Raw genomic sequence first — 26948 nt, forward strand, 5'->3', positions numbered from 1 at the left:
AAAGCATGATCAGCTGAATCACATGCTAATGAACCAATCCAAGATGGTGGAGCTATTCAGGAAGCTATAAAGTAACCATGCAGAGATAGTATAGCCCTATGTCATGAACTCCAAAACCGTGCGGAATACAGCAACCATCACACTTAGGGAAAAAAAAGAAATGCTAGGGCCTGCTGCTGCTGCTGTCTTGCATGTGTATGTGCAACAGGCTCAGATGTATGTTGCTGCTGGTAGACCTCCTCCAAGGAGAAGAAGGGCGTTCAGACCCCATTTAACATATCATGGACTGCATGATAGCAAAATAATAGAGTGATACAGGGTCGATAGGGAAATACTACAGAAACTCTGCAACATCTGCCACCCCCACTTCAGACCTAGAGGAAATTGAGGAGAGCTATACCAGTGGAAACTAAGGTATGTGTAGCATTAAGGCTATTAGCTACTGGTACATTCCAGATACCCAAAGGGGATGTTGTAGGGGTGTCACAGGCCTCAACTTCCAGAATATTACACCAGTGTCTTAATGTTATGCCAGAACATGCAAGGGAGTACATATATTTTCCATTCACATCAGGAATTTTATTCTGTAGTATATTTCTCTGAAGATTTGGGGAGCCATAGACTGTACTCACATAGAAATAAAAGCTCCACCTGGTTAACAGGGAAGGACTTACAACAACAGGAAGGGGTTCCACTCAATCAACCGCCATTTTGTCTGTAATGCCCAAGGAATCATCCTCAATGTCTGTGCAGGTAACTCAGACAGTTATCATGATTCACACATATGGCACACCTCATAGCTTTACAAAAAGTTTGCTGGGGGTGATGTTCCAAAAGGCCACCTCCTGAGTGATTCAGGTTGGAACCATGGCTCATGACACTCATCAGAAATGTACACAAGCCCACAAAAGTATGACACAAAGGTGCCCATGCTTATGCTATAAACATCATGGAGTATGTGTTTGACATGCTGAAGTCATGGTTCCACTGTCTACACACACCAGGGGGTGCCCGGCAATATGACCCAGGCACCTGTGCAAAAATTCTCACAGTCTGTGCCATTTTGCCCAATATTATCTTGAAGAACAGCTGCAACAGGGACAGCAAGGGCCAGAACCACAAATTCCTGGACTACAGGTATGACCAGCACCTCCAGCACACCAGGGAGGAATCTGAGGGAGAACCTCTAGCTGTAGAGGCTGCCAGCATATGTAGGCATGCACTATATGCCCTTGCCCTGGCTAAGAGACAAAGGATGGCACACAAACTCAGAACCTATGCTCAAAGGTTAGAGCACACACTCAGCAGCTAAGAGGCAAGTGATAGCACAAACACTCACCAGCAATGGAATGCACATAACAACCTAAGCACATGCAAATATTAAAAGTGATGCCACCCAGTTTCCACAAACGTGCCATCCGATGTCCATTATCTTTACTTACCTATGTAATACCTGTCTACGAATACCACCAGACAGCACTAAAACACATGACACGTAACTGTACTAATGTCAAGGTTAGTGTGGAACATGTATTATATGAATAAATGTGTAAGAAGATCAATTACATGCATACTGTTGGTCATAAATGTACTTAATCAGAACTTGTGTGAGGTGTCCATCAGTGGCATTCTTATTTTATGGGAATGATATTTCCGATATACAAGTCTGCATTGTAGACGATAACTGGCATCAAGGTGGCCACTTTCCCACTGTACACAAAACAGTCAACATATACTAACAGTTTTACAAGTACAGCAATAAGCAGGAATGCAATATCAGTGGTTTGAGTGCATGACTTACAGTGCTAACTAAATAAAAAGCTTTCAGAAACGAGTATTTTGAAAAGCATCCAAAATCTTGTTATGTAATAAATATGCATATAATCAATATAGTGAGAAAGGATCATAGGATCATAGGAGGTTACTAGGCTATTGATCCAGAGGTCATATGAAGCATAACCATTTCATCCCAATGAAATACCATAGATACAGTAGTCAATAACCAAGACTGTATTTATTAATGACAGCCCATGTCCAGGAGGGTTGTCGGTGCTATCCCTGATAAGAATTGACAGTGGCCCATCGACTCGTCCAGTTTCTTTTTGAACAGTGTCATAGAGGTGCTTTTTTTCACATGAATTGTCACCCTACTCTAAAGATATGGCAGCTGCTGGGAGACAAATCTGGTCCTCTAGTATGGGCTATTCAAGTCGCAGACCATATTTAGGTCCCTGGAATGGGTAGCTCTTGTCCGGTTTGATCTACAGATGTGCAAGAAATTAATTTAGTTTGGGTTGGAGATTGCTCTGTAGGCCAGGTATAAGTCTCCCCTAAGAAGTCAATACAATACTGAGTATAGTGACAGGGACTTTAGTCGGTCTGTGTAAGGCACATGCTGGAGTCCCTTGATCTTCTTAGTTAGAAACTTCTGAGTGATCACCAATTGCTGCCATTGTTTTGTACAGTACATGCTGAAAGGAGCATTATACTCAATAATGTGCCTGATTAGTGACGAGTAAACAGGGGTTATAACCTCCTTTGCTCTAAAGGCGATGCCTTTGCTAATAAAGTGTGCTACATAGAAAGCCTTTCTTACTACAGTAGACACATGGTGGTCAAAGTTAAGGTCACTGTCTACTTGTGATCCCAGATCTCTTACTACTTTGTAGGCACATAGGGTATTGTTGTTAATCTGATAGTGTAAAGGACACTGTTTTACCGAAGGGAATGATGATACATTTCTTTTCATTCGGTTTGAGCCTGGGACTAAGACACCAGTCATTGGTCTGCATAAGACCCTCCTGAAGTATACTGACATCATTTGGGGATTCAATAATTGCACCCAGTTTGCAGTTGTCCACAAACTTGGTCAGCCACAGTCCCTTAGTTTTGGCCTGACCAAACAGTAGGAGGCCCAGCACTGACCCTCATGACACCCCACTGGTGAAGGGTTTGCTGGTTGATGTGGCCTCACCCACTTTGATAGTGTGTGACCAGTTTGTGAGCCAGTTGGCAACCTATCTTACAACAAAGGGGTTTACATTGTTTGCTAAGTATATCGGTAATGCTTGACTGTGGGATTGTGTCAAAGGTCTTTGCCAAGTTAAGGTGTGTTGTTTGCACAGATTTGCCCTCGTCAGTGGCCCTGGTCACATTTTCAAAGAAATCCACCAGGATTAGCAGGCAGGATCTGCCCTTGCCGATTCTGACTTGGGTCGGATCAGGGTATGGAAAGTCGACTGTGTCTTTATTTATGAGGTCCATGATGATACGTTCCATGGCTTTACAGATGAGGCTGGTCAGACTTATGGGTCTATAATTCCCTGGATAATTTGCTAAGCCACCATTGCTGTTCTTCATTCTGCAGGAACAAAGCCAGTGGTTAGGCTATGACTGAATAGAGTACTGAATTGTGATGCTAGTTCATGTTTTAGTTTGTTTAGAAGACAGCCTGGGATGCCATCTGGTCCCATAGAGGCTGTGTTTTTTGTCTTAGAAAAGGCTTTAATGACCAGCTTTTCAGAAGTTGGGGGCAAGGTTTGTGATAAGTTTGGCGGGTATAAGGGAGTGAAATCTTTACCAAGTCTGTCTGCTAACAGGTTTGCTATCTCTGCAGGATGTGTGTGTGTGATACCGTTAGTCACTAGTTCAGCACATGCTGGGGTCCTACCTTTTAAGCTATGTACATAGTGGTAAAAGGCCTTATGATTATCCTTGGTGTGGTTGTTGAGTTTTTTTTCAAAGTTACTCTTAGAGGTTTTGACATATTATCTTATTTGCCTGTTGAGGCTGAGGAGGGTGCTTTTACATTGTTGTGGTCTCACCTTAGTTTTCTTAGACAGCAACTTTTTGCATTTGTTGTAAAGTTTGTTGATGCTGGATGTCCACCAGGGTGGCATTTTTTTACTTGTGGCTCTGGCTTTGATTCTCTCTGGAGCAGCCAAGTCTATAGACTTTTACAAGTGATTGTGCAGGGCTTTAGTGTAAGCTTTGGCATAGGTTCATAGGTTCATAGGTAGGTACTAGGCTATTGGCCCTAGGGCCTATATAAGCCTAGCTAAAAATGTACTCTGGCTTTCACCACCCAAGAAAATTATTTTCCTGTGCCCCTGTCGAACACAGCCACAGAGGTGATCCCTAGGGTGAATTTCCTATTTCACATCCAATCATCAAGATTTTTCTTGAAGAGTGCTAATGAGGAGCTTTGTTTGATATAGATAGGTAGTTTGTTCCAGAGTATGGGAAGTCTCTGGGACAGGAATCTATCCCTCCAGCATGTTCTGTTTATTGTGGTGACAAGGTTTAGGTCCCTAGAGCGTGTAGCTCAGAGGGATTGGGATTTCTTTAAGTGGAGCATGTCCAACAGCTCTGGATTTGACATAGCTTTGTATGTTAGGCAGAGATTTCCTCTGAGTAGGTGATATGCTACGGAGTAAAGCTAGAGTTTTTTGAGACGGTCTGCGTAAGGCATCTGTTTGAGGCCGGTAATCCTCTTTGTGAGGTATTTCTGCGGCCTTTCCCGTTGTTGTAGATTTCTTGTGAGGTACATACCAAAAAGGGTGTTGTACTCTATAATGGGTCTAATGAATGACGAGTAGAGGGGAACAATGATCTCTTTTTTCCTGGATGAGAAACCTTTTGTGATGAGGTGTGCCATGTAGAAAGATTTCCTGACTACTGTGGTGATGTGATTATCAAAGGAGGGACTACTGTCCGCCTGTGTCCCAAGGTCTCTTATCACACTTTCGGTGTTAAGTAAACTACCACCTATGTGGTAGCTCAGGGATACAGAGTTTTTACCAAAGGAGATGACACTGCACTTTTTGGCATTGAGCTTGAGGCCATGGCTTTGACATCAAGCATCTGTCTCAGTGAGACCCTTTTGTAGGATGTCCACATCGTTAGAAGTTTTGATTATTGCTCATAGTTTGCAGTAATCTGCGAACTTCATTAGCCAAAGGCCTTCTGTGTTAGCCTGTACTTCAGAAAAGTAGATACCAAACAGGAGAGGGCCCAGGACTGGACCCTGTGGTACTCCACTTGTCACTGGTCTGAAGTTGGATTTGGAGTCTGCTACTTTCACAGTGTGGGTTCTGTCAGTGAGCCAGTTGGCAACCCATCTTGTGACATAGGGATTTATACCTAGTTTAGTGAATTTATGTATAATTTCAGAGTGGGGGATGGTGTCGAAAGCCTTGCCGAGATCTAGATAGGCTGTGTGAACCACCTTACCCTCGTCTACGGCTTTGGTGACTGCTTCAAAGAAGTCTATGAGGTTTAAGAGACATAATCTGCCTTTTACAAACTCGAACTGGGTGGGCTCCAGAGTTTGGAGATTACCAGTGTCTTTGTTTATAAGTTCCATGAGGTTCCAGCCACAAGGACTCAAGGGCTTTAAAAAGAAAATAAGTTACATTAGGTGTCTAGCTACATTTCCCTCTTAGCTTGCTACTGTAGACATTACCTGGTCTAAAGCAGAAATAACTGGCTCTACCCACGGCTACGGGTAGCAGCTGCTCCCCACCCCCATCAGCTGTAAATACATTCCCCAGTTAAAATTTTTCTTTTTCGTTATCAGTAAATCAAGATAAATTTCTAGGCGGAAAAAAGGTAACACAGTAGATACACTGGAATTGCCCACTTGTAAAATAGAGGCAAAAAGGTACTTAAACTGCCACCTTTTGTCTGCTTCAAACTAGGTATCTGCCCAGAAAGAACACAGCTGAAATCAGGTCTATAGATTGTTTTTCCCTACTAGATTCTAATAACTCCTACCAATTTGGCTATTTAGACATTTACCTTGCAATCTTTAGCCTGGGGGGATCTAGCCCGCTCCGTTAGCTATGCTCACTTCGCTCCCCTCCCTGCCACCTATTCCCTCCCACCCCCAGTACCTATACATTTATTCTTAGCGTTAACCCTACCCCTAATTACCACCAATTAGGCTACACCACATGTCACCCCTCCCCCCTACATCCAACACAATCATGCTAGTACCTAATATAATAACAAGCCTAACCTGCATAGTACTAGCTCACATTACATCCTACCAAGGCTCCACAGTCACATGCCCCAACAACTTCCACTGTACTCTCTCAACACCCTCCCTCAAACATTTACACTATCACTACACAACCCCTGCCACCAAAAACATCCTCCCAATACACACACTCCATTACCAAACACCTAACACATTCAAAAATATAATATCCCTAAGATACCATAAGCAATTTATTATGTATATAAAACATATCGTAAACACCCTCTATAAACTAGCCCTCACTGGAGACATCCATCCAAACCTTGGTCCTCCCAAATCCAACACAACCACAAACCCTAGTCCAAGCAACCCCCCACAACTCAACTCCTAGCCAACAAAAAAACAACAGACCTACTTATAATGTCCCTAAACATCAGAAGCATATGCAAAAAAGTCCATGAACTACATGCCAGCATAAGCATATATTCCCCAGATATTCTCTTCCTAACTGAAACCTGGCTCCAACCTCACATCAAAAGTGAGGAAATGCTTCCACCTGAATACAGCATCCTTCACATAGACAGATTGTCCAAAAAAGGAGGTGGTGTAGCATTGTTATTTAAACACCACCTCAGTATTCAACTCCTGAACACATCTGCCCCTCACCACAACAATGAAGAAATCCTTTATGCCAATCTCAAACTAAACACAAACAAAACAATCAATATCATAGGATGCTATTTCCCACCAGGGCAAAATATTGCAATCCTAGAAAATCTCTTGAGCTGGGCTACTCTATCTCTACCCCAGGAAGCCACCATTCTCAGCGACTTTAAAATCAACTGGCTATCTTATAATAACAATCTCCCAACCATTCACCTTAATCTCCATGGGTTCACTCAACTCATCCAATCCCCTGCCCAAATCAACAAAAACCCTAACAATCATACCTTGCTTGACTGGATCCTAGTCAACAAAGCCCCTCACTCTTACCTAGCAGGCTGCTTACCTGACAGTTTTAGTGACCACTCCCCCACTTTCCTAATTCGGCACCACACAAACAGTCTGAAGTCCATTATCCACAGGCAAATATGGAACAAGTCCAACTTCAACCCCAACTCCTTCATCTCCTCCCTGCAAAAAATTAACTGGTCATCACTAAAATACCTCAGCCTAGATGAGGCTGTCCACATCTTCAACAGTAACTTCCTCTCCATCCTAAACACCCATGCTCCTGTAAGAAATGCCAAAGTCAGATCTAGGCATGCCCCATGGTTACAAAAGATGACCAGAACCCTAATAAAATCCAGAGATAAGGCCTGGGAGCACTGGCGACTAACAAAATAAAAACTCAGATAGGCAATCATTCCTTGAACAGCGCAATAAAGCCAAAAAGCAAATAAAATTAGACAAATCTCTCTACTATAAATCCACCCTAAACTCTACCAACCACAACCCTAAGAAATTCTGGTCCACTATTAAAACTATCCTCCACCCAGGGAAGGTTGATACCCCACAGCCATCCATTCCCCCCTCCTCCAGCAGTATTGCTGAATCCTTCAACAAACACTTCACTGAAACTATAACATCTTTAAACAAACAACACTTCCCTACAACAGCTCCCCCAACTCCTAATCCAAACCCCCCACTCCTCTTTCCTTCTTCACCTCAGTACCTACCTCCAACATAAAAAGACTATTGTCAAAAGTTAAACCCCCCCAAACTCGCAGCTGACAACCTCCCATCTGAATACTTGAAAATTGCAGCTGATACACTAGCCTACCCATTTCCAATTCTAATCAACCATTCCATAACAGAAGGCTATGTTCCCTCGATATGGAAAGTATCCCACATCATTCCCCTCCACAAAGGCACCCCCTCCACTGACCTCTCCAATTACCGCCCCATTGCTATCCTCTCCCGTCTCTCCAAGATACTTGAAAAATGTATCAACACCTAGGTCAACAACTACCTCCTAGCTAATAATCATCTCTCCAAAACCCAACATGGTTTCAGGCCATATCACAGCACTACCTCCGCCCTGATCTCATTCACTAACACTATACTTCATCACAAAAACAATGGCCTCTTCTCTACTGCTGTATTTCTAGATCTCTCAAAGGCCTTTGACATGGTATCTCATGAGCTACTACTCTCTACTCTCCCCAACCTCTCCTTCTCACAATCAGCCTGCAACTGGTTCCACAGCTATCTACACAGATGCCAGCAATCAGTAATCTGGGATGATAACCTATCACCTCGCCTCCTGGTTACTCTCGGAGGTCCCCAAGGGTCTATCCTTGGCCCTCTGCTATTCTCACTTTTCACTAACAACTTACATACTGCCACCACACAAGCATCTCTTATACAGTATGCAGATGACTCTACTCTCATCTGCTCTGCCCCCACTCTACCAGAACTACAACAAATCACACAGGAATCATTCTCTTCTGCAGAAAGCTGGCTATCCAATGCTCAGCTCTTACTCAACCTAGGTAAGACAAAACTTCTTCTGTTCTAACCTTCCAAAGCCACCCAAAACACCCCCACTTCAACATTCTCGCCAAAGACAATACCATCATCTCTCCATCAGAACACACAAAATTACTCGGTGTGGAAATAGACAACAAACTTAGATTTGACACCCACATATCTCTCACAATAAAAAAAGTTCACAAGAAACTTGGTGCATTATGTCGAAGCTGCCAATTCCTAACCAAGGTGGCTAGAATCTCCATAGCCAATTCCCAGCTAATCTCCACCCTACTCTATGCATCCCCCATATTTACTAACCTTAAACAGACAGACCTACACAAGCTGGATGCTTGTTACAACAAAATTGATAAATTTGACACTGGAACCTCCTACCGCAGCCATCATTGTATCTCCCTTAAAGAACTAAACTGGCTAGAACTCCCACAACCCCTTCACTTTAATCAACTCACCCTCGCTCATAAACTTATTAACCATCCCCATAACATCCCTTCCATTCAAACCCTTCTCCAACCCTATTACTCAACTAGGCTCCTACGATCAAGCAACAGAAATCAACTCACTGTTATCAAACTCAAAAACTCAGCAGGAGAAGCCATATTTTCATGTACCACATCTAAATTTTGGAACAATCTTCCACCCTCTATAACTACTTTACCTTCCAGCAGCCTTTTCAAGACTGTGCTCAAATTCCACTTAAATTTGCACTGGCTCTGTCCTTGTTCTAATCCAGACTAACACCCCCACCCTTACACCCCACCTAGACTTTTAACCCAACTATACTACCGCCACTACTAACCACAGTCAGAATTAACTAGTTGTCTTTACATACTTTAAAATCTTGTCTGACACCATTGTTACTAATATTATAAATGACAGGAAACTATCTTAACTTGCAACATTTACTGTATATACCGTTGATAATCAATATCTTGTTATTGTATTAAAGCCATCAACCTGTAATGTTGTTTCCTATATTGCTGTAACTTTGTATCTCTATTTATTGTGTACATGATGTGGAGCTTTTCTCCCTGGGCATCTGCTGAAAAAGGACCTGCGTCCAGTTGGAATTTCCCGGTAAACAAATGTAAACAAATAAATAAATAAATAAATAAACAAACAAATAAATAAATAAATAATAAAATGATGATACGTTCCATGGCCTTGCAGACCAGGCTCATTAGGCTAATGGGGCGGTAGTTCCCGGGGTCCATGGTGGCTCCCCCTTTGTGGCGTGGGATAACCATTGCTGTGCACCATTCAGTGGGCACAAAGCCTGAGGTGAGGCTATGATTGAACATGGTGCTTGGGTGAGGTGCCAGTTCATTCTGTAGTTTGTGTAGAAGGCAGCCTGGGATGTTGTCAGGTCCCATGGATGCTGTGTTCTTGGCTTTGGAGAATGTGGTTTTTACCTGTGCAGCCGTGATTACAGGAACTTTGCATTCTTCCAGTATGGAGATGGGCCCTTTAGGGGATGAGATGGGGGTAAAGTTAGCACTGAACCTATCTGCCAGGATGTTAGCAATATCAGTTGGTTCTGTATATTTAGTGCCATTGTGCTGTAACTCAGAGCAGATCTGAGTGTTACCATTGAGATTCTTGACATAGCTATAGAATGCTTTGTGGTTGTCTTTAGAATCAGTGGTGATTTTGTTTTCGTAACTAGCTTTGGAGGATTTTATGAGGGATCTCAGCTTCTTACTGAGGCTGACCAGGGAGTTCCTCCAATCATGGGGTTTTACTCTTTTTTGCAACAGTTTTTTTTCTTCTGTTGTAGAGTTTGTTTATGGCAGGGAACCACCAGATTGGCTTCCTTTTTTTGGAGGATAGCATCTTGGTTCCGTAAGGGATAGCATGATCCATGCACTCATGTAAGTGCTTATATAGTGCATTTGTGTAGGATTCAGCAGTCATACCTCTATTGTCCGTCTGCATGGGTGTCATGAAGTTTTCCACTTCTGTCTTAAGAAGCGTGAAGTTGGCTTTGGAGAGATTTTTTACAATGGTTTCCCTAATGGGGGTGGGGGTGGGATGTGGAGATCTAGGGTGATTAGCTTGTGGTTGGATCTGACCAGCGAGGAATTCACCTCTGGTGTGGAACACCGGTTTTCCATGTTGGTAATGACCAGGTGTAGGATATTGTTGCCCCTGGTGGGGGTGTGGATAAGTTGATCCAGGGCATTGGAATTTATGAATTCCAGAAAGCATTGAGCAAAGGAGTTGGTACAAGAGTAGTTTTCCCAGTTAATGGTGGGGTAGTTGAAATCGCCCATTATTAGGGTGTTTGGTTAAACCCTAATATTTTCCAGTATATCAAGAAAAGAGGAGTGGGAATCCTGGGACATGGTGGAGGATCTGTAGCAAGCTACAATTTGGATTGCAGTCTTGCCCAGAGTTAGTTGCACTTGGATAATCTCGGATGCATTATGCTGAGCAACTAGCCTGGAGGTGTGGATATCCTTAATGAATATGGACACACCTCCACCTTTAGTGTTTCAGTCCAGGTTAGGTGGCCGAAAGGTGTGGTATGAACTATAGCCTGGTAATGCAGGGGTGCTCTCTGGAGCCTTGAACCAGGTCTCTGTCACTGCACAGATGTCGATGTTCTCCATTTTAAGGAGTGCCTCGAGTGAGTGCATGTTGAGGTTTAGACTTCTAGCATTGAGTAGCATTACCCTCAGATTTTGCTTACTTGTACCTGTTACATTGGTGAATTTGTCATTTGAACCTTGCCCAAAAAAAGGCTCTATAGGGGTGGCAAGAGCCTTAGCCAGTATCCGGAATCCCAAGGGTGACAGGTGTAGGCCATCTCTGGCAAAGCATCATGGTCTGTCGATCATGTCATCCCAGGTAGACAGATACTGGATCCCCTTAGAATGACACCAGAAGCTTAGCCAATTGTTGAAGTCAATTATTTTGTTCGTGTACTGTGGTATAATTCTGGGTGATGGCAGGATTCTACTCAGGGCTAGGGTCATACCTGCCTAGGCTACAAGATCGGAGAGCTCCTCCATCTCTCTTTTCATGTAGTCCAGGGAGGTACATCTCAGGTCATTCACACCAACATGGACAATGACAGAGTCATATTTGTACTTATTGTGGAGTGACCTGAGTGCATGCATTATGTGGCGGATTCTAGCACCTGACAAGCAGCTGACAGTAACACATACTTAACATTTCCAGGTGGGAGTAGGGCATGTAATGCATTTATATCTTCCCCTAGGAGGGTATAGTTTGCTTTGGTGAAGCTTTTTAGTCTGACTTCACCCTTTGTGAGTTCTGGTGTTAGTGCTAGTTCAAAGGTGACTGATTTGTAGTTAGATTTAACTAATGAGGGTCCGACAGTTGTGGTGGTGCATCTGTTTGTCATGTTAGGGAAAGATCAGATCTAGAGTGTTTGTTCCTCTTGTTGGGGTTTGAGTGATTTGTTTCAGGGCATTTGAGTTAACAAAGTCAAGGAACTTTTGTGCTAGTGAGTTAGGGCTAGAGAAAGTTTCTCAGTTGATGGTGGGATAATTGAAATTCCCCAAGTCCAGAGTGTTTGGCAATATTTGGATTGACTCCAGTTTAGTCAAGTAGGCCTCATGTGCATTATGATCCATGGAAGGGGCTCTATAGCTCACTATGACTTGACAGAGGGTCTCACCCACTGTAATCTGAGCATGGAGTAACTTCATGGAGTTGTCCAGTCTAACTAATCGGGAGGTGAATTTATCTCTAATACATATAGAAACACCACCTCCTTTGGTTCTCACGTTTGTTTTGAGGTCTGAAGATGTGAAAGGCATCGTAGCCTTTCAAGGCCAGGGTACTCTCTGAGGCCTTGAACCAGGTTTTTGTGATTGCACAGACATCTACATCCTCCAGAGATAGAAGTGCTTCCAGGGTGTGCAGCTTTTGGTTTAAGCTCCTAGCATTTAGCAGCATAACCCTTATTTTGTTATGGTTGGCAATTGTCTTGTTGGCAATTTTGTTTTTGAGACCTTGCCTAAAAAAGACACTGTGGGGGGAGGCAAGAACCTTTGCCAGCAGCCAAAAGCCTAGTGGTGCCAGGTACAAACCATCTCTGGCAAAACGGCAAGGTTTGTCGGCCATGTCATCCCAGGCTGACAGAAACTGAATCCCCTTTGAATGACACCAAAAATTAAGCCAATTATTGAAATTGATCATTTTTTGTTTATACTGTGTCATCATTGTAGGTGAAGGTAATATGCTGCTCAAAGCTAGGGACATAAATGCCTGGGTCACATACTTGGAGAGCTCAATCATGTCTCTCTTCATATAGTCCAGTGAGGTACATCTCAGGTCATTCACTCCATCATGAGCTATAACAGAGTCATAATTGTATTTTTTGCAGAGAGACCTGAGTGCATGCATGATCTGATGAATCCTGGCATTGGACATCAGCTGACCCTGACTTTCTCCTTATCTAATCTGGTGAGTGGGACATCCATGTGTCTCACTATGGAGTCTCCAATGACATGAAAACTTGTTTTTTGAGTGTTATGCCTTAAAAACTTGGTAGATGAGACACTGGTGTTGCTATGTGTCTTGGGTGCTGTGGGAACTGTGCTAGTTGTAGCAGTCTTTTATTTTGGAGTTCTCTGGTGTTTCGGTAAATTATTTGAGAGAACCTCCGCATATGTTGATTTATGTGTTGGATACTATGTGCATAAGTAGTGGTGGGTGAGTTGACAACCTCTTCAGTGTTCCTGTTTGAGTGCAAGAGAGCAGGGATTTAAGATTCTTGGTATAGTTACATCTCTCGCACTCTGTAATAGACTGAGTTATTTGTAGAGAGTTGTCAGTGTACATGAGGCAGTTGCTATACTGCCTCAGGAGACCCAAGTCAACAAGGCTGGCAAGAGAAACAAGGGTAGTCCAGCTGTCCATAATGTAAGGTTTGAATAACTGTTTTCACAAAGGGAGTGCTTTCAGGACTGATTTAGGAGGTGCTCTGTAGATGAGGATTTCTGATGGGGTTTGTGGCTGGTGATTTAATAGTGTTTGACTTAGGACAGAATCTAAGCTATCCACTCTATAGATCAGACAGATAAACAACAAGTCAAACCCAAATGATCAAAGAGCACGGCATAGTCATCATCATTTGCACAGGATGTGGGATCGGTTGTAGGCCGAAGCTGACACCAAGTAGTGAGTGTGTGTTACTAAGAAACACAGAACATTCAGCAAAGTTGAAAATATTTCAGGGCCACTAACAGGAGATATATCTCAATCAACATTAAGGTTTTCTTAGCTTGCATGTGTGTGGGTTGGTATGGGCAGTTTTTGTGAAATGTGTGTGTGTGTGTCTCCATGAATGCATTTAAGATCTGTGCTAGCACTATATCCTGGTATGTCAGACAGCTGTGAGCTGTATGGTAGAATTGTTAGTTCAGTGTCTTTTCTCCTGACCATGTGAACTAACCCTGGTTCAAAGTGGAGGTGCTATCTGAATGCTCACGATGTCTGCTGAATGAGCTCTCTTCACAACTACTTCCAGGACCACAACCCCATGGCATACCACATCTGTGTGTGGACACTAAATCTCTGATGGAACAGTGGAAGCAGTACCACTATGGGAGAGAGATCTGGCATGGCCACATTGGCTAATACCACAGGATGTTGCAGCTCTGTGATCATGTGGATGGCAGCCCTTCCCAAGCAGATGTTCCATCACTAACACTGACGGATCCGGTGTGTCACTCATCGTATCCAATGAGTCACCCACATGGTTGAGGCAGAAGTCATGCACATCAGAATATGCTACATTTATGACTCACAAAATCTCTTCTGAGGCCCTGGTAGAATGTGTCTGTGTCTGTATGACAGCCTTATATATATGTCAGTTGACATGTAATGACACAACAGCATCAGAACAAGGGTGGATCGGAGGCCTCCTCCAAGCACCTCTAGCAACCCTACTGTGTTGTGCCACACCTTCACAATGGTTATGGGCAGAGTCAGCCAGTTCTGGAACTGGAATAATCACACTATTCCAATCAACCATGTCATCGTCAGCCTGTCCTGTATCTGAGGGCTCATTGGAATGGGTATACATAGGCATACTATGTCCAGAAAAAAAAAGGTGAGTGAATGTGTGAGCTACAACCTCAGTGTCAGACTGAACCTCTGCATCCCCTGACTGTGCCTCTTTATCATCACCATCATCATTAGAAGCTATCGATACTGTGACATCAGTTGGTACCAGTTCTACACTGCCACTATCAGAATCACCTGTGATAATAAACAAAACAAAAAAAGGGGAGACATAGTGATGGCAAATGATCCAAAATGTGTTCTAAACACTCATGTTAAACGATTTCAGATGTTAAAGGAATACATTATTTTTTACTCTCTCCTCAGAATTATATCTAAGTAATGTTAATCTAATCAAAGAAAGTTTGCGCTTACCATGTGCAGGTGGTCTTTCATACGATTATCTTGATGCTCCTGGAAAAAGATGAAGGCAGTAGAAAGAAGGCTAATAAGTATCACAGTGCAAATGACACCAGGACAAGAGAATAATGCTTTCCTTATATGGCCTAAGAAATATCTCAGAATGAATTAGGCTGGCCATTCCCCTCAAAACAATCTCTGTTGGACTCTTCTCTCTTCTAAGGCACACATCTCAGTGTTTAGAGATGTACAAGTAGTAACACATTAGCACATAAAGATGACTGGAATGGCATTAAATACCTTATGCAGAGCATACCTAGAATTTCTTCTTAAGACAACCTTGGTCTGTTGTCCACATCTCCACCAACATCAAGGAGTTTGTGAGAACCCTCTGCTGAGCTGTCTGGATCTCTGACAGTGGACAGCAAATGCTTATTTTCAATGAATGGTGGTTCTATAACAGGAACACTCCCATAGCCATCTGTTCTTGTGCTTCAGCAACAGCCCTCCTGCAGGCTGCTGTGATTGTATCAGTTTCATGGTACCACACCTAATTACAGTTTCTCACATGCCCACTGCATTTATATCAGCGAACACCTGCTGCCATATGCTTCTTCTGGCAGATGTATCACCTTTGCCCCTGCCAAGCAGGAAGGATCCATGGCAGATTGCATTACTGAATGGTGGCTTGCTTGGAACAGGTGGCCTGGGTGTCATAATCCTGTATGATATGAAACAGAAAAAAAATTGTAGCACATACAAAAAGCATTCTCCTCAAACAAAATCAGTGCATCCATTCTCAACACAAAATAATTGAACACATAGTGCTCATTTCGGACTACACGCAAGCTAAGAGGGCCCCCGCAAAGGAAAAAATCCTTAATACATTAGCATTACATCCATTTGGTTAACATATCTGTAATGAGGATAGCATTTTTTAAATGACTGCTGGATGGCAAGATTATCAATAATAAGGTAATTTTCTTTGGTCTTTCCACTGTTGTGAAGGTTGCCATGGGACACTTGAGAAGCCTAACACCTCCATTAGCTATACATGCACAACCTCTTGAAGTTGATCGTAAACACAATACAGTTGTCTGCAGTAACTGGTGAAGTTCCAAGAGCAAATAATAACATAACACTGTGATCTAACTTGGAAAGTACAACAGAAGCGGACATGTGCAGTACATCAGCAGTGAATGAAACAACTGCATACATATCAACCCTCTTTTTTCTATTGTATATTGAAATACATTAAAAATATGAACATGTAAGCAGTTTGTGAAGAGGGCAAGCACTTTGTGAAATAATTAAGAAATTTGTAGAACAATCTCCTCCATGTAATTAGCAGTAATGGTCTGTCTCTATCCAATCAGTTTCCCCTCCTTCCACTTCCATACTTACACCATTACCTTTATATAGTGTAGATTCAGCCCCCGAATACTGTTAAGATGCAAATGTGGTATTAAATTATTAGCATTTCTGAACACCAAAAAAAAAAAATTACTTGATGTAGGGGTTGCAAACATGGTATAAGAGGCTAAACGACTGCATGCACGCACCCCAGGACTGTGGGGAAGGACAAATGACAATTGTTAGCTTTTAACGGCTTGCAAGTGTTACTGATTGCTCTGACTACAACAAACAATACTGAACAGACTCTTCTCTCTGAAGTCTATCATGCAGATTAGACAAAATAAAAAGTAAGCACCTTGAGAGCTATGAAAACAACCTTAGCAACATTTATATTCTTGTACTGAGCACACTGTCCATCATCTGCTTAAAATTTGTCTGAAATGCTAACCAGTGATATTACACATTGAAACAAAGATGCAAACAAATGCTCGTGACATTGCATTTCTGTAGTTTAGCTGACAGGAAGGAGGGGAAGATTCTCAGAAAATAAAGAGAAAAAACAGTGTTGGCAACCTTACATTAATATGGTGTGGGCTATTATTATCCTAAAGTATTTGTCAATATTACATTGATCTAGACATGTTCAAGCAAATGAGAAAGGAACCTTGCTCAATTCTTGTGTTTCTGGAAAAGACGGATAAAAAAACACAATTGAGTATATGTTGTTATTGCACTGAACAGAGGGTTCAAATTCAGGTAGTATGCTGTCTGCAAGAGTTAATGCATATTTCCTGAACGTATGATCTGATTGTAACACACACAGATGTCAGAAACTTCACAATCCAGCATTTTCATTATTATTGCCTGATATTTGTTACTACTGACAGTATTTTTATCTTTTTGTGTGTGTTCCTCAATTTGCACGCATTTTAGCAAAGCACACTGTTGACTGGCAGCGTTTTGAAGCAGTGAACGAAAGTCCACTGCCCAAGGTACAAACTGAGAAATGTAACTGGCATGCCATCAGTAGTGCATTTTACAGGAAAGAGGATGCAGGGTTGGAATCCATCTTAAAACCACATGCTGCTTGTAATGTATGGAGAAGTGAAAATGCAGTTTGTGTTTTATTGTGTGGAATTTAAATTGTTATATATGCTTTGTTTGCCTGTGTAATTCTCACACTACTTAGCAGAGCACAAACGGTGCTCACAGGTGAAGGAAAGAGTGAACAATTTCTTTTCTATAATTTTCATTAGTGCAAACAGTTTTGTCTCTGCTGTATTGCATTTCTAATGAGTGATTCATGTGTACATGCTGTATGCGTCTGTCTGTGGCAGAAGCTGTAAATGCACTGACTTAGGACCCATATCTGAGCTGCTCTGGTATTCATATCCGTATCATGTGAAGGGAATGCGGAGTTTATTACTCAATATTTATGACTTACTTTCATCAGAATTTCATATGCTTGCCTTCTCCACTCGCTTGCTGATGAGTGGTGTACAATCAAGTTTACCTGTTTAAGGAAAAAAAAGTGAAAACTTTTATTTGGGCAGCCTAGTGTAACATGCTTATCAGCAATGCATGGGCATCAGCCCTCTGGACAGTAGATAACATCAAGCTGCTGTTTCATTGTACCTGTAGTACAAGATGAAAGTACACTGACTTTAGAAACAGAACATATGTGATCTAGGGTTCAAATCCACCTGGTTCTTATTTTTTTCAAAGGGTGTCAGAATGCAATTTCTAACAACATTTTGATTAAGAAGGTAACACTACATACAAATGGCAATCATAATTAGGTTTATTGCAAGAAATAATTAATGCTTTGATGAATATTTTTTTCTAGGTAGCATATCTCATTAATGATTTAGTTATGAAACACACTTGAATGTGTATGTGTGATTGTTTAAGCAGGGTAATTATGATAATGGATTAAAATGCACTTGCATATCTATGATGGGCAGAATACTTAAGTTAAAATCATATTCTGTCCTTACATAGCCAACCTCTGTATTTAGGACAGGATGTGTGGTGAAGCATGTATATATCATACCTCAACCTGTAATACTCATCTCATGAAAGTCTAACTATCTGACATACGTTTACAAACAGTAATGCTGCCTCTTTCATGGGAATGCATTTCATAGGACTTCCTAAAGTCACACACATACAGGCCTATCTGAATGCAGTTTATCTGTGTAGTTCTTCTGTAGCACTAAAAAATAATGACTTTGCTTGAACTTTCTGCATTGCTTATTCCTTAGGTTTGATTCCCACATTGGTTAACTAACTTTTTTACATGTATAATTCCAGAATGTTATGTGCCACATCATACTATTTAACCTCAAAAACACCAAGGATAACAAGCCAAGCCATTAAGCATGTCAGTGCTGACCATCCAAAAAAGTGTGAATAGGTTGAGCAGCACACATGGCAAATCTCACAGCGATGTTTCACACATTCATTGTTCATAGGTTCATAGGTAGGTACTAGGCTATTGGCCCTAGGGCCTATATCAGCCTAACCAAAAAGATACCCTGGCTTTCACCACCCAAGAAAATTATGCATAAAATACCTACTTCTTTGTTTGCCAGTGCCTCTCTGTGCTTTCCATCATGCAAATGCAGTTGGCATGGTTTTCTGTGTTTGCGCACTAGCTGTTAAATGCGAGATTGGAATTTGTCACCAGTTTAGACATAGAGTTGTGATTTTCTCCTGCATGCATGACTGGTGAGGGAGACGATAGTGCTAAATTTAAAGCACAGAGATGGGGTGTTGAGAAGCCATAGGCTGCTGCAGGGGGACTATACTGGGTTTCAGAATAAGACTGAGGCTTAGAACAGATTAACCAAGGCTGTCTCCAGTGCAACTGCAGTCCTACACACTGGACAGAACTACTATCACTACTATAGTGATACGAAATGGCACAAGAAGGACATCCTTAGCTGATGGGAGGATGAGTCTAGAACTACTGATATCATTCTGCTGTGTAAGTATACTGACCCATCAGCATTAAATGATGTAGAATGCAGGACACAAGCAAGACTGTCATTCAATATGCTTTCATGTCTTTTCTTCACTATTGTACATCTGCTGAAGACAATGCAGCAAACAGGGAGACACACCAAGAGAGGTTAATTTGCCTCAGAGAGGCACAGGGTATGTATGGATCAGGTCTTACTGTAAGCCTAATTGTTTGTTTTGTTTTGTCTTTCGGCTTTTCCCGGTTAGGGGTCGCCACAGCGGCACTCCAGTCCACTAATGACTGGCAGTAGATTTTTACGTGCTGAGTTGCCGGCCCTGACGCACAACCTTCAATGAAGGTATGCCCATTCACGCATGTCTCCACACAGAAGACACTCTAGCTGAGAATCGAACAGGACAACGTCTTAGTGTGAAGCGACAACGCTACCGCAACACCACCACCACAGCTATTGTAATTGTATACAATATGGCAATACTGAAATAAATAGTCACATTTATGACATCATAGCAGTGCAGTTGACTAATGGTACAACAGAGTAAGACCTTTCCAACATACTTACATGTGGCAAAGGTGTATAAACTAGTTAACCATAACTGTGTATTTTTTGAAATTATATAGTCATGTAATATGTCATGTATCTAATTCTCTCTCTTTTTTATCTTGCTCCACACCTCCTCCCTCATTTTTTTTTTGGGAGGGGGAATATTTTATATGGCTTAAAATGTTCTGTCAACATACATTTCTGCTTATAGGTTCATAGGTTCATAGGTAGGTACTAGGCTATCGGCCCAAGGTCCTAAGTAAGCCTAGCCAACAAGGTTTCCTGGCTTATGCCACCCAAGAAAGTTATTTTCCTGTGCCTCTGTCGAGCAGAGCCACAGAAGTGATCCCTGGGGTGTATTTCCTATTTCCCATCCACTCATCAAGATTTTTCTTGAATAGTGCTAATGAGGAACTTTGCTTGACATAGATGGGTAGCTTATTCCAGAGTATGGGAAGTCTCTGGGACAGGAATTTATCCCTCCAGCATGTTCTGTTTATTGTGGTCAGATTTGGAGTCTGCAACTTTTACAGTGTGGGTTCTGTCAGTGAGCCAGTTGGCAACCCATCTTGTGACATAGGGATTTATACCTAGTTTAGTGAGTTTAGCTATAATTCCAGAATGGGGGATGGTGTTGAAAGCCTTGGCGAGGTCAAGATTGGCTTTGTGAACCACATTATCCTTGTCTACGGCTTTGGTGACTGCCTCAATGAAGTCAATCAGGTTCAGGAGGCATGATCTGCCTTTCACAAACCTGAACTGGGTGGGATCCAGAGGTTTGAGGTTACCAATGCCTTTGTTTATGAGTTCCATGATGATATGTTCCATGGCCTTACAGACCAAGCTCATCAGGCTAATAGGGTGATAGTTCCCGGGATCAGTGGTGGCTCCCCCTTTGTGGAGTAGGATAACTGTTGCTGTGCGCCATTCAATGGGCACAAAGCCTGATGTGAGGCTATGATTGAACATGGTGCTTAGGTGGGGAGCCAGTTTATTCTGAAGTGTGCCACCTTGTTTTCTGTGTTTACCCATCTAATTTGTCATTTGAACCTTGCCTAAAAAAGGCACTATAGGGGCGGGTAGAGTCTTTGCCAGTATCTAGAATCCCAGGGGTGAAAGATGCAGGCCATCTCTGGCAAAGCATTGTGGTCTGTCGACCATTTTGTCCCATGCAGACAGATACTGGAACCCTTTAGAATGACACCAGAAGCTTAGCCAATTGTTGAAGTCAATCATTTTGTCCTTGTACTGCGGTATCATTCTGGGCGATGGCAGGATGCTACTCAGGGCTAGGGTCATACCTGCATGGGCTACAAGATCAGAGAGCTCATTCATGTCTCTTTTCATGTAGTCCAAGGAGGTATGTCTCAGGTCATTCACGCCAACATGGACAATGATAGAATCATATTTGTACTTGTTGTGGAGTGACCTGAGTGAGTCGGTTATGTGGCAGATCCTGGCACCTAACAGGCAGCTGACAATAACCTTCTCCTTGTTTAGCCTGGTGAGTGGGACATCAGTGTGCCTGACTATAGAGTCACCTATGACTAGTGTGTTGGTTATGTTGTTTTGCCTTATAGGCTGTGGTTGAGTGGCACACTGAGTCTGTGGGCTATGTGCCATTTGGGTTGTGTTGGGGGGTGGCGGTTGCTTGTATTTTTGCTTTGGAGGTCTCTGTTGCTTGAGCAGATTATTATTGAGAAGCTCCGCTAATGTTTTTGTGTTTCTATGTGTGGATTTTGGTGGTATAGGTTTAGTGAGACTATGTGATGAGTGTGGTGTGGTGTGGTGCAAGTGTTTACCTTTTCTTCTTGACTGTCAAGTTCAGTCTTGGTTGGAGAGAGCTTTAATTCCAGTTTGGCTAGATACGTGCATCTCTCACAGATTGTATTGTTAGGAGGAGAGGGTTGTCTGTGAACATGAGGCAATTGCTACATTGCCCCAAGATGCTCAGATTCATAAGATAGTCAGGAGAGAACACTGGGAGCTGACCCTTGGACATGCCTGAATAAAAAACTATTTTCCTCTAGACAAGTGAGGAAAGTGAGTACAAGAGCTGTTTTTTCTAAGCAAGTGGGTGCAAAAACTGACATGCAGTACAGAGAGGTAGATCGATCACTGTAGAACAGCCTGCCATTTTTCCACAGGTTGCAACACAGACACCCAGCACTTCAGGGTCCCAAGTTGTCAGCACTGTCTCCACAACCTCTGACCCATCTGCATCAGGTAGCCCTGCCCCTGCACCTGGTGCACTGGTACACACTGGGAATAGTAGTAGTGGAGGAAGTGATTTTGTCACCTTCCATCAGCTGGCAGGGCTGGTGGAGGGTATAATGGAAAGGGGCTTCAGTGCCTGAATCAGCTGTGTAGAAAAGGTGCTGCATCATATAGACAAGCTAATGCAATGTCAAGCACTGACACAGAAATCTGAAACAGGAGACAGTGATGACAGTTATGAGGGTGAGGACTAGATTCTCACTGTTCACATGGTTGACATGGATGCCTCCCATCCATCCCCAATCCTGGCATCCCCCAACCTTTTGGGTGTATCGCCATACCTGTCTGTCTGTTATGTCCCTTATGTCTGTGCCTTCTTCCTAACCTAACCTATCTGATATTCACATTCCTAAACTCCTTCCCTTCTCTTTGAAAGTAAAAAAAGTAAAAAATGGGCACCTGTCCCACAAAAAAATAAAAAATAAAAACCCATACATAGCTCTCCATTTCACCTATGTGTCTTCTTGACACACATGATATGGTACAATTTGCTGTACAATGGTTCAAATCCAGCATTAGGTGAAACTCTTACTACCTGTTTTTATATGTGTCTTTTCCTAGGTATCTGTCTAACCCCCTTTTATAGGTTCATAGTTTCATAGGTAGGTACTAAGCTATTGGCCCAAGGGCCTACGTAAGCCTAGTCAGCAAGATTCCATAGCATACACCACCCAAGAAAGTTATTTTCCTGTGCCACTGTCGAGCAGAGACACAGAAGTGATCCCCGGGGTGTATTTCCTATTTCCCATCCACTCATCAAGATTTTTCTTGAAGAGTGCTAATGAAGAACTTTGCTTGACATAGATGGGTAGCTTGTTCCAGAGTATAGGAAGTCTCTGGGACAGGAATCTATCCCTCCAGCATGTCCTGTTTATTGTGGTGACAAGGTTTAGGTCCTTAGAGCATGTAGCTCAGAGGGATTGGGATTTCTTTAGGTGTACCATGTCCAACAACTCTGGGTTTGACATAGCTTTATATGTTAGGCAGAGATCACCTCGGAGTAGGCGATACGCTACGGAGTAAAGCTAGAGTTTCTTGAGACGGTCAGTATAGGGCATTTGTTTGAGGGGGGAATATTTTATATGGCTTAAAATGTTCTGTCGTCATACATTTCTGCTTATAGGTTCATAGATTCATAGGTAAGTACTAGGCTATCGGCCCAAGGGCCTAAGAAAGCCTAGCCAACAAGGTTTCCTGGCTTACGCCACCCAAGAAAGTTATTTTCCTGTGCCTCTGTCGAGCAGAGCCACAGAAGTGATCCCTGGGGTGTATTTCCTATTTCCCATCCACTCATCAAGATTTTTCTTGAAGAGTGCTAATGAGGAACTTTGCTTGACATAGATGGGTAGCTTGTTCCACAGTATGGGAAGTCTCTGGGACAGGAATTTATCCCTCCAGCATGTCCTGTTTATTGTGGTCAGATTTGGAGTCTGCAACTTTTACAGTGTGGGTTCTGTCAGTGAGCCAGTTGGCAACCCATCTTGTGACATAGGGATTTATACCTAGTTTAGTGAGTTTAGCTATAATTCCAGAATGGGGGATGGTGTTGAAAGCCTTGGCGAGGTCAAGATAGGCTGTGTGAACCACCTTATCCTTGTCTACGGCTTTGGTGACTGCCTCAATGAAGTCGATCAGGTTCAGGAGGCTTGATCTGCCTTTCACAAACCCGAACTGGGTGGGATCCAGAGGTTTGAGGTTACCAATGCCTTTGTTTATGAGTTCCATGATGATACGTTCCATGGCCTTACAGACCAAGCTCATCAGGCTAATAGGGCGATAGTTCCCGGGATCAGTGGTGGCTCCCCATTTGTGGAGTAGGATAACTGTTGCTGTGTGCCATTCAATGGGCACAAAGCCTGATGTGAGGCTATGATTGAACATGGTGCTTAGGTGGGGAGCCAGTTCATTCTGAAGTTCATGTAAAATGCAGTCTGGGATGTTGTCCGGTCCCATGGATGCTATGTTTTTGGCTTTAGAGAGTGCAGCTTTTACCTGCAGAGTTGTGATTACAGGGACTCTGCATTCTTCCTGTATAGATATTGGCCCTTTAGGGAGTGAGAGGGGGGTTAAGTTAGCACTGAATCTATCTGCCAGGATGTTGGCAATATCAGTTGGTTCTGTAATTTCCGTGCCATTGTGCTGTAACTCAAAGCAGATGTGGGTGTTGCCACTGAGATTCTTGACATAGCTGTAGAATGCTTTGTGTTTGTCCCTAGAATCAGTGGTGATTTTGTTTTCATAGCTAGCTTTAGAGGATTTTATAAGGGATCTCAACTTCTTACTGAGCCTGACCAGGGAACTCCTCCACTCATGGGATTTTACTCTGTTTTGCAACAGTTGCTTCCTTCTGTTGTATAGTTTGTTTATGGCAGGGGACCACCAGATTGGCTTTCTTCTTTTGAAGGATAGCATCTTGGTTATGTTTGGGATAGCATGATACATGCACTCATGTAAGTGCTTATAGAGTGCATTTGTGTAGGATTCAGCAGTCATAACTGTATTGTCCATCTGCATGGGTGTCATGAAGTTCACCACTTCTGTCTTAAGAAACATGACGTTGGCTGTGGAGAAATTTTCTACTGTGGTTTCCTTAATGGTGGGTGGGGGCGGGATGTGGATATCTAGAGTGATTAGCTTATGGTCGGATCTGACCAATAAGGAGTTGACTTCAGGTGTGGAACACCAGTCACTCATGTTGGTAATGACTAGGTCTAGGACATTGTTGCTCCTGGTGGGGGTGTGAATAAGTTGATCCAGGGCATTGGAATTTATGAATTCCAGGAAGCGTTGAGTGAAGGAGTTGGTACATGAGTAGTTTTCCCAGTTAATGGTGGTGTAGTTGAAATTACCCATTATTATGGTGTTTGGTTGAACCCTAATATTTTCTAGTATATCAAGAAAAGAAGAGTAGGAATCCTGTGGCATGGTGGGGGATCTGTAGCAAGCTACAATTTGGGTTGCAGTTTTGCCCAGAGTTAGTTGCACTTGGATAACCTCGGATGCATTATGCTGAGCAACTAGCCTGGAGGTTTGGATATCCTTAATGAATATGGACACACCTCCAGCTTTGGTGTTCTGGTCTAGGTTAGGTGGCCGAAAAGTGTGGTTTGAGTTATAGCCTGGTAATGCAGGGGTGCTCTCTGGAGCCTTGAACCAGGTCTCAGTCACTGCACAGGTATCGATGTTCTCCATTTTAAGGAGTGCCTCGAGGGAGTGCATTTTGAGATTTAGACTTCTAGCATTGAGTAGCATTACCCTCAGTTTTTGCTTGCCTGTTCCTGTTACAGTGGTGAATTTGTCATTTGAAACCAGTAATTAAAAATAGAGCAGTTCATGAACCATGCAGTTCACAAAGTAAATAAACTATAAAATAATAAAAAAACTGTTTTTATTATAAAAATAGGAAAGCACTTTCGCATATAAGCGTCTTCAGACCATTAAAACAAGCAGTGGTTAGGACTCATTTAAATACTAGGCATCTACCAATCGGCTTTCACCAAACTACTAGTACATTAATTTAAAATAAAATTAAAATTGATACCGTGTATCCAAATCAAACATAAGACAATACGATCAAAATAAAAAAAAATATATAAAAATATATAGAAAAATAGATATAAAAATATAATTATCAACATAGTTACCTAATCAAAAGCTGCCTGGATTTTAATGTGGGCTTAATTGAGGCTCTCTCATTTAAACCCTTGCCTCTATCACCCCTAAGCCTCAGTATCCACTTCACCTCTTTACTCTCAGTTGAATTCCGAATTTTATAGAGTCAGGTCACAAACCAATGCCCTATCTAAACATATCATTGCACAGGGGGATGATCACAGCTTTAGATTTATGGTAATACATTTGGTTAGACCTACTATACATGAAGGTGACATTCAGTATCAGTTTTGTTAATTTTATTTTAAATTAATGTATTAGTAGTTTGGTGAAAGTCGATTGGTAGATGCCTAGTATTTAATTGAGTCTTGACCACTGTTTGTTTTAATGGTCTGAAGAAGCTTATATGAGAAAGCACTTACCTATTTGTATAATAAAAACTGTTTTTTATTATTTTATGGTTTATTTACTTTGAGGGCTGCATGGTTTGTGGACTGCTGTATTTTTAAATACTGGTTTTACTTATCTTTTACTGAGCAGTGCTACGTTTGCCCTTTACGGTGTGCCACCTTGTTTTCTGTGTTTACTCATCTAATTTGTCATTTGAATCTTGCCTAAAAAAAGTCACTATAGGGGCGGGTAGAGTCTTTGCCAGTATCTAGAATCCCAGGGGTGAAAGGTGCAGGCCATCTCTGGCAAAACATTGTGGCCTGTCGACCATTTTGTCCCATGCAGACATATACTGGAACCCTTTAGAATGACACCAGAAGCTTAGCCAATTGTTGAAGTCAATCATTTTGTCCTTGTACTGCGGTATCATTCTGGGCGATGGCAGGATGCTACTCAGGGCTAGGGTCATACCTGCCTGGGCTACAAGATCAGAGAGCTCTTTCATGTCTCTTTTCATGTAGTCCAGGGAGGTATGTCTCAGGTCATTCACGCCAACATGGACAATGACAGAGTCATATTTGTACTTGTTGTGGAGTGACCTGAGTGAGTCAATTATTTGGCAGATCCTGGCACCTAACAGGCAGCTGACAATAACCTTCTCCTTGTTTAGCTTGGTGAGTGGGACATCATTGTGCCTGACTATAGAGTCACCTATGACTAGTGTGTTGGTTATGTTGTTTTGCCTTATAGGCTATGGTTGAGTGGCACACTGAGTCTGTGGACTATGTGCCATTTGGGTTGTGTTGGGGGGTGGAGGTTGCTTGCATTTTTGCTTTGGAGGTCTCTGTTGCTTGAGCAGATTATTATTGAGAAGCTCCACTAATGTTTTTGTGTTTCTATGTGTGGATTTTGGT

Source organism: Protopterus annectens, chromosome 1.part0 (genome assembly GCF_019279795.1).
Source record: "Protopterus annectens isolate FY-2018-M chromosome 1.part0, PAN1.0, whole genome shotgun sequence".
Classification (NCBI taxonomy): Eukaryota; Metazoa; Chordata; order Ceratodontiformes; family Protopteridae; genus Protopterus; species Protopterus annectens.